The sequence below is a fragment of the Procambarus clarkii genome, chromosome 35, assembly GCF_040958095.1.
Source record: "Procambarus clarkii isolate CNS0578487 chromosome 35, FALCON_Pclarkii_2.0, whole genome shotgun sequence".
Classification (NCBI taxonomy): Eukaryota; Metazoa; Arthropoda; class Malacostraca; order Decapoda; family Cambaridae; genus Procambarus; species Procambarus clarkii.
Window position 1 is genome coordinate 20,774,133 of NC_091184.1, and position 9,592 is coordinate 20,783,724.

At 44.8% G+C, this 9,592-nt stretch overlaps 1 long non-coding RNA gene across 1 annotated transcript in view; it reads left to right on the forward strand.

The window, feature by feature from the left end:
• Nucleotides 1–9,055: 9,055 nt before the first annotated feature.
• Nucleotides 9,056–9,592, forward strand: part of LOC138371262 (uncharacterized) — a 6,227-nt gene continuing 5,690 nt past the window's right edge. The window contains exon 1 of the long non-coding RNA XR_011230369.1: nt 9,056–9,203. This is a non-coding gene — a long non-coding RNA (uncharacterized lncRNA). The remainder of the gene's footprint in view (nt 9,204–9,592) is intronic.

Consider the following 9,592-nt stretch of genomic DNA (forward strand, 5'->3'; position numbering starts at 1 on the left):
GTGTTGATGGTGGTGTTGTGTTGATGGCCCTGAAGGTGTGTTGGTGGCCTTGGCTGGAGGTGTGTTGGTGGCCCTGGCTGGAGGTGTGTTGGTGGCCCTGGCTGGAGGTGTGTTGGTGGCCCTGGCTGGAGCTGTGTTGGTGGCCCTGGCTGGAGGTGTGTTGGTGGCCCTGGCTGGAGGTGTGTTGATGGCCCTGAAGGTGTGTTGGTGGCCCTGGCTGGAGGTGTGTTGGTGGCCCTGGCTGGAGGTGTGTTGGTGGCCCTGGCTGGAGGTGTGTTGGTGGCCCTGGCTGGAGGTGTGTTGATGGCCCTGAAGGTGTGTTGGTGGCCCTGGCTGGAGGTGTGTTGGTGGCCCTGGCTGGAGGTGTGTTGGTGGCCCTGGCTGGAGGTGTGTTGGTGGCCCTGGCTGGAGGTGTGTTGGTGGCCCTGGCTGGAGGTGTGTTGGTGGCCCTGGCTGGAGGTGTGTTGGTGGCCCTGGCTGGAGGTGTGTTGGTGGCCCTGGCTGGAGGTGTGTTGGTGACCCTGGCTGGAGGTGTGTTGGTGGCCCTGGCTGGAGGTGTGTTGGTGGCCCTGGCTGGAGGTGTGTTGGTGGCCCTGGCTGGAGGTGTGTTGGTGGTGGTGTTGTGTTGATGGCCCTGGAGGCGTGTTGATGGCCCTGGCTGGAGGTGTGTTGGTGGCCCTGGCTGGAGGTGTGTTGGTGGCCCTGGCTGGAGGTGTGTTGGTGGCCCTGGCTGGAGGTGTGTTGGTGGCCCTGGCTGGAGGTGTGTTGGTGGCCCTGGCTGGAGGTGTGTTGGTGGCCCTGGCTGGAGGTGTGTTGGTGGCCCTGGCTGGAGGTGTGTTGATGGTGGTGTTGTGTTGATGGCCCTGGAGGCGTGTTGATGGCCCTGGAGGTGTGTTGGTGGCCCTAGCTGGAGGTGTGTTGATGGCCCTATATATACATATATATATATATATATATATATATATATATATATATATATATATATATATATATATATATATATATATATATATATATATATATATATATTATATTATATTATATTATGAATATCAGAGGTCCCAGGACATTGGACCCAGGACAATTATTGTGCATGTGTAGTATGTATATTTATGTAGTATATTTGGCATATTTAATGGCATTTAGTTAATGCCACTTAGTGGCATGTCTCTGCACCGTTTCCAGTTTGTTGATATGCTTTCTAAGATATGGGCACACCATACAACTGCTGCATACTCCAACTTTGGTGTAACAAAAATTGTGAACAATTTCAAAATTTCTGTTGAAGAAATCCTGTTTCCTAGTTCTGCATCTGTTTTGGTATAACACCTCCTTTTTTACTAGGCCTGCAATTATGAATGCCTTTATAACCAGCTAAGTTGTAGAGTTGGGTATAGTCTTTACTTAGCCAAGTTTCTGTTAAAATGAGGGTCCGTCTAATTACCACAAGCTACACAAGCTTCACAAAGCTTCCTGGCAATACGTTAGTAATGAATAAATATAATAGGTTAGGTTGACCCAACTTAACCTAACCGACGCTTGGATCGTCGACTTGATTTGGCTTCACCAGCTCTTTATTTTCGTCTAATTTCTTTATAAAAAGATCCTTTTTCAGATTAAAATTATGTTTTTTCGTGTTGTACATTCAGCACCAACATTTTAATGAGTAAATATATCATATTTATTCATTACTAAAGTATTGCCAGGAAGCTGAGTGGGTAGGTCTCGATAAATTTCCTGGTATAATATTATTGTTTGCTATTCTCTATCTTAGACTAGGCAAGTTGAAGTCACCTAGGAAGATAATATGAGGTATCGAGTTCTCCATTTTGTTTATCTGTTCTGTGAATTCCTCGGCCGTTGCATCTGGCGGTTTGTATATTAGAATAATCACTAAATTTATTTTCTCTATTTTTAATCCCAATACCTCTACCACCTCATTTGTAATGTTAAGGAGCTCCGAGCATACAAGGTCTTCCATAGTATACAGACCCACTCCTCCATGTGACCTAATTTTCCTATCACAGTTGTGTACTTTTCGAGACTACATTTCAAATATTCCCTAACATACATGGCTTCTCCCCCCTCTTTGTGTAAAATAGTTTAAATCCATTTATGGGACATTCAGCAAATAGTTCTCTATTTTTTACATTCATCAATGTTTCGGTACGTGCAATAGTATGTATTGTTTCATTGCAGATAACAGCATTTAAATTTGTTTTGTTTCTTAGACTTACTCGTACTACCAAGTTGCTGTTGGCAATTGGATAATTTTTTTATGAAGTCATTTGTTATTTTTTCCCCTACTTTAGTAATTTATGCTTTTGATCTCAATTAGTTTTATATCCTAGCTTTTTAATTTTTTCCCCTTATATATTGCCATCTTATCTGTCTGCTTTACATGGCTTAAGCAGAGTCATGTCTGCTTAAGCCTTTGTTATTTTACTAATTTACCTGTTTTAATTATTATTTGTTTTGAAAGTTTAGTTTACCCCATTTTATTTGCTTTTTGCAGTACAATACTTTACTAATAATCTTGTAATAGTAATTGGTAATGTAGCACTTGGCCTTTCTCCTTCAGAATGTATGCACACATTATAGAAAGAAGAAGAGAATACCACACAAGATGGCAGCGTATGTCACGGGCCAAAAAGCGACGCCTAAAAGAACAGGTAAACCTCGAAGTCTTTCAGAGGTTGATAGATGGAAAGCGACTGAATACAGGCAACTCCTTCTCTACACCGGTAAGATTGTACTGAAGGGAATCTTACCCAAAGAATTGTATGACCATTTCCTGACTCTGAGTGTAGCCATTTCTATTCTTGTATCACCTAAATTGATTCAGTTAAATTACAGCCAATATGCACATGATCTTTTGCTGTACTTTGTGTTAAAGGCTCGTGAGCAGTATGGTAAGGATTTTTTAGTGTACAATGTACACTGCCTAACACACATATCCTCTGATGCCAAAGAGTTTGGTAGTTTGGACAGATGTTCAGCATTTCCATTTGAAAATTACCTGCAGCAGGTTAAGAATATGGTTCGATCAAGTAAAAACCCTCTTGTTCAAGGAGGATTTAAGGGATTTACTGGAGAACTTGGCAAAGGTATATTCACAATAGTCGTCTCTATTACTAATGACACTATTGCAGATGAAGGTATCTTTGTAAGATATTGCTATGCCACCTCCTTTTTTTTATTAGGCCTGCAGTTGTGAATGGCTTTATTATCAGCCAAGTTGTAGCATACAACATAGCATATATATGTATATGGCATACATATATATATATATATATATATATATATATATATATATATATATATATATATATATATATATATATATATATATATATGTCGTACCTAGTAGCCAGAACGCACTTCTTAGTCTACTATGCAAGGCCCGATTTGCCTAATAAGCCAAGTTTTCATGAATTAATGTTTTTTCGACTACCTAACCTACCTAACCAAACCTAACCTAACTTTTTCGGCTACGTAACCTAACCGAACCTATAGAGATAGATTAGGTTAGGTTAGGTAGGGTTGGTTAGGTTCAGTCATATATCTACGTTAATTTTAACTCAAATAAAAAAAAACTTACCTAATACATGATGAAATGGGTAGCTTTATCATTTCATAAGAAAAAAATAGAGAAAATATATTAATTCAAAAAAACTTGGCTTATTAGGCAAATCGGGCCTTGCATAGTAGGCTGAGAAGTGCGTTCTGGCTACTAGGTACGACATATATACATATATATATATATATATATATGAATGAAAACTCACACCCCAGAAGTGACTCGAACCCATACTCCCAGAAGCAACGCAACTGGTAACTACAGGGCGCCTTAATCCGCTTGACCATCACGGCCGTCAAAAGGAAGTGATAGCCGAGGCTATTTGAGCTACTTCCCCGACGGCAACTCGGATGGTAATCTTGGGCATAGCATTTCACCAAATCACCTCATTCTTTGGGGCACACGTGAGGAACACAAATGCGAACAAGCCTGAATGGTCCCCAGGACTATATGCGAATGAAAACTCACACCCCAGAAGTGACTCGAACCCATACTCCCAGAAGCAACGCAACTGGTAACTACAGGGCGCCTTAATCCGCTTGACCATCACGGCCGTCAAAAGGAAGTGATAGCCGAGGCTATTTGAGCCACTTCCCCGACGGCAACTCGGATGGTAATCTTGGGCATAGCATTTCACCAAATCACCTCATTCTTTGGGGCACACGTGAGGAACACAAATGCGAACAAGCCTGAATGGTCCCCAGGACTATATGCGAATGAAAACTCACACCCCAGAAGTGACTCGAACCCATACTCCCAGAAGCAACGCAACTGGTAACTACAGGGCGCCTTAATCCGCTTGACCATCACGGCCGTCAAAAGGAAGTGATAGCCGAGGCTATTTGAGCCACTTCCCCGACGGCAACTCGGATGGTAATCTTGGGCATAGCATTTCACCAAATCACCTCATTCTTTGGGGCACACGTGAGGAACACAAATGCGAACAAGCCTGAATGGTCCCCAGGACTATAAGCGAATGAAAACTCACACCCCAGAAGTGACTCGAACCCATACTCCCAGAAGCAACGCAACTGGTAACTACAGGGCGCCTTAATCCGCTTGACCATCACGGCCGTCAAAAGGAAGTGATAGCCGAGGCTATTTGAGCTACTTCCCCGACGGCAACTCGGATGGTAATCTTGGGCATAGCATTTCACCAAATCACCTCATTCTTTGGGGCACACGTGAGGAACACAAATGCGAACAAGCCTGAATGGTCCCCAGGACTATATGCGAATGAAAACACACACCCCAGAAGTGACTCGAACCCATACTCCCAGAAGCAACGCAACTGGTAACTACAGGGCGCCTTAATCCGCTTGACCATCACGGCCGTCAAAAGGAAGTGATAGCCGAGGCTATTTGAGCCACTTCCCCGACGGCAACTCGGATGGTAATCTTGGGCATAGCATTTCACCAAATCACCTCATTCTTTGGGGCACACGTGAGGAACACAAATGCGAACAAGCCTGAATGGTCCCCAGGACTATATGCGAATGAAAACTCACACCCCAGAAGTGACTCGAACCCATACTCCCAGAAGCAACGCAACTGGTAACTACAGGGCGCCTTAATCCGCTTGACCATCACGGCCGTCAAAAGGAAGTGATAGCCGAGGCTATTTGAGCCACTTCCCCGACGGCAACTCGGATGGTAATCTTGGGCATAGCATTTCACCAAATCACCTCATTCTTTGGGGCACACGTGAGGAACACAAATGCGAACAAGCCTGAATGGTCCCCAGGACTATATGCGAATGAAAACTCACACCCCAGAAGTGACTCGAACCCATACTCCCAGAAGCAACGCAACTGGTAACTACAGGGCGCCTTAATCCGCTTGACCATCACGGCCGTCAAAAGGAAGTGATAGCCGAGGCTATTTGAGCCACTTCCCCGACGGCAACTCGGATGGTAATCTTGGGCATAGCATTTCACCAAATCACCTCATTCTTTGGGGCACACGTGAGGAGCACAAATGCGAACAAGCCTGAATGGTCCCCAGGACTATATGCGAATGAAAACTCACACCCCAGAAGTGACTCGAACCCATACTCCCAGAAGCAACACAACTGGTAACTACAGGGCGCCTTAATCCGCTTGACCATCACGGCCGTCAAAAGGAAGTGATAGCCGAGGCTATTTGAGCCACTTCCCCGACGGCAACTCGGATGGTAATCTTGGGCATAGCATTTCACCAAATCACCTCATTCTTTGGGGCACACGTGAGGAACACAAATGCGAACAAGCCTGAATGGTCCCCAGGACTATATGCGAATGAAAACTCACACCCCAGAAGTGACTCGAACCCATACTCCCAGAAGCAACGCAACTGGTAACTACAGGGCGCCTTAATCCGCTTGACCATCACGGCCGTCAAAAGGAAGTGATAGCCGAGGCTATTTGAGCCACTTCCCCGACGGCAACTCGGATGGTAATCTTGGGCATAGCATTTCACCAAATCACCTCATTCTTTGGGGCACACGTGAGGAACACAAATGCGAACAAGCCTGAATGGTCCCCAGGACTATATGCGAATGAAAACTCACACCCCAGAAGTGACTCGAACCCATACTCCCAGAAGCAACGCAACTGGTAACTACAGGGCGCCTTAATCCGCTTGACCATCACGGCCGTCAAAAGGAAGTGATAGCCGAGGCTATTTGAGCCACTTCCCCGACGGCAACTCGGATGGTAATCTTGGGCATAGCATTTCACCAAATCACCTCATTCTTTGGGGCACACGTGAGGAACACAAATGCGAACAAGCCTGAATGGTCCCCAGGACTATATGCGAATGAAAACTCACACCCCAGAAGTGACTCGAACCCATACTCCCAGAAGCAACGCAACTGGTAACTACAGGGCGCCTTAATCCGCTTGACCATCACGGCCGTCAAAAGGAAGTGATAGCCGAGGCTATTTGAGCCACTTCCCCGACGGCAACTCGGATGGTAATCTTGGGCATAGCATTTCACCAAATCACCTCATTCTTTGGGGCACACGTGAGGAACACAAATGCGAACAAGCCTGAATGGTCCCCAGGACTATATGCGAATGAAAACTCACACCCCAGAAGTGACTCGAACCCATACTCCCAGAAGCAACGCAACTGGTAACTACAGGGCGCCTTAATCCGCTTGACCATCACGGCCGTCAAAAGGAAGTGATAGCCGAGGCTATTTGAGCCACTTCCCCGACGGCAACTCGGATGGTAATCTTGGGCATAGCATTTCACCAAATCACCTCATTCTTTGGGGCACACGTGAGGAACACAAATGCGAACAAGCCTGAATGGTCCCCAGGACTATATGCGAATGAAAACTCACACCCCAGAAGTGACTCGAACCCATACTCCCAGAAGCAACGCAACTGGTAACTACAGGGCGCCTTAATCCGCTTGACCATCACGGCCGTCAAAAGGAAGTGATAGCCGAGGCTATTTGAGCCACTTCCCCGACGGCAACTCGGATGGTAATCTTGGGCATAGCATTTCACCAAATCACCTCATTCTTTGGGGCACACGTGAGGAACACAAATGCGAACAAGCCTGAATGGTCCCCAGGACTATATGCGAATGAAAACTCACACCCCAGAAGTGACTCGAACCCATACTCCCAGAAGCAACGCAACTGGTAACTACAGGGCGCCTTAATCCGCTTGACCATCACGGCCGTCAAAAGGAAGTGATAGCCGAGGCTATTTGAGCCACTTCCCCGACGGCAACTCGGATGGTAATCTTGGGCATAGCATTTCACCAAATCACCTCATTCTTTGGGGCACACGTGAGGAACACAAATGCGAACAAGCCTTATCTCTTTGGAGATAATGGTTCCAAAGAGCCTCCACTTACGGGCTCACCATAGCCCGTGCTACTGGAACTTATTGTTCTGAGTAGCGAATCTTAAACAACATGTGTGTTGCGTTGCTTCTGGGAGTATGGGTTCGAGTCACTTCTGGGGTGTGAGTTTTCATTCGCATATAGTCCTGGGGACCATTCAGGCTTGTTCGCATTTGTGTTCCTCACGTGTGCCCCAAAGAATGAGGTGATTTGGTGAAATGCTATGCCCAAGATTACCATCCGAGTTGCCGTCGGGGAAGTGGCTCAAATAGCCTCGGCTATCACTTCCTTTTGACGGCCGTGATGGTCAAGCGGATTAAGGCGCCCTGTAGTTACCAGTTGCGTTGCTTCTGGGAGTATGGGTTCGAGTCACTTCTGGGGTGTGAGTTTTCATTCGCATATAGTCCTGGGGACCATTCAGGCTTGTTCGCATTTGTGTTCCTCACGTGTGCCCCAAAGAATGAGGTGATTTGGTGAAATGCTATGCCCAAGATTACCATCCGAGTTGCCGTCGGGGAAGTGGCTCAAATAGCCTCGGCTATCACTTCCTTTTGACGGCCGTGATGGTCAAGCGGATTAAGGCGCCCTGTAGTTACCAGTTGCGTTGCTTCTGGGAGTATGGGTTCGAGTCACTTCTGGGGTGTGAGTTTTCATTCGCATATAGTCCTGGGGACCATTCAGGCTTGTTCGCATTTGTGTTCCTCACGTGTGCCCCAAAGAATGAGGTGATTTGGTGAAATGCTATGCCCAAGATTACCATCCGAGTTGCCGTCGGGGAAGTGGCTCAAATAGCCTCGGCTATCACTTCCTTTTGACGGCCGTGATGGTCAAGCGGATTAAGGCGCCCTGTAGTTACCAGTTGCGTTGCTTCTGGGAGTATGGGTTCGAGTCACTTCTGGGGTGTGAGTTTTCATTCGCATATAGTCCTGGGGACCATTCAGGCTTGTTCGCATTTGTGTTCCTCACGTGTGCCCCAAAGAATGAGGTGATTTGGTGAAATGCTATGCCCAAGATTACCATCCGAGTTGCCGTCGGGGAAGTGGCTCAAATAGCCTCGGCTATCACTTCCTTTTGACGGCCGTGATGGTCAAGCGGATTAAGGCGCCCTGTAGTTACCAGTTGCGTTGCTTCTGGGAGTATGGGTTCGAGTCACTTCTGGGGTGTGAGTTTTCATTCGCATATAGTCCTGGGGACCATTCAGGCTTGTTCGCATTTGTGTTCCTCACGTGTGCCCCAAAGAATGAGGTGATTTGGTGAAATGCTATGCCCAAGATTACCATCCGAGTTGCCGTCGGGGAAGTGGCTCAAATAGCCTCGGCTATCACTTCCTTTTGACGGCCGTGATGGTCAAGCGGATTAAGGCGCCCTGTAGTTACCAGTTGCGTTGCTTCTGGGAGTATGGGTTCGAGTCACTTCTGGGGTGTGAGTTTTCATTCGCATATAGTCCTGGGGACCATTCAGGCTTGTTCGCATATATATATATATATATATATATATATATATATATATATATATATATATATATATATATATATATATATATATATATATATATATATATATATATATATATATATATATTCAAAATTCGTCAGTGTACTACATTTTTGTTGTTGCTTTTAGGTGATGCTTTTAACCAGTGTACGTGGGTCTGATTGTGCAACCATGGTTCGAAGAATAATGAAGATATGAACAAACGGCCTGTGGTCACTATACAGTCTGGAAGGGCAAAAGAAGAAATTGGCATTTCTACAAAAACAAGAACTATATAATGTTATTTTAAGTAAGTAACCAAAAAATTAAATAATTTTTTTAAAGTTTAAAATTCACTTAAAAATTTAAATTTAAAATTAAAAAATTTTAACCAAAAAACTTAATATTTTTCATATTTGGAACCATTCCATAATATTTTCCCAAGCATAAATGATTATATTTCTATCACTTGCTCTTAAGATTGTTTCATTTAATAGAGGTTGGGCATAATTGTTCTCTGCTGCTAATAGAACTGACTGACTTAGCTATAGGAAAATGTAAACTTAATTGGTTTATCCATTACAGTATTGTGCAGTTTATTTCATGATCCTGTGCTTAATACTTGCATAAATAGTAGATTACAAAATGCATTTTTATATCATTAGTATTGAATAATAATAATGCAAATAATTGACTTAT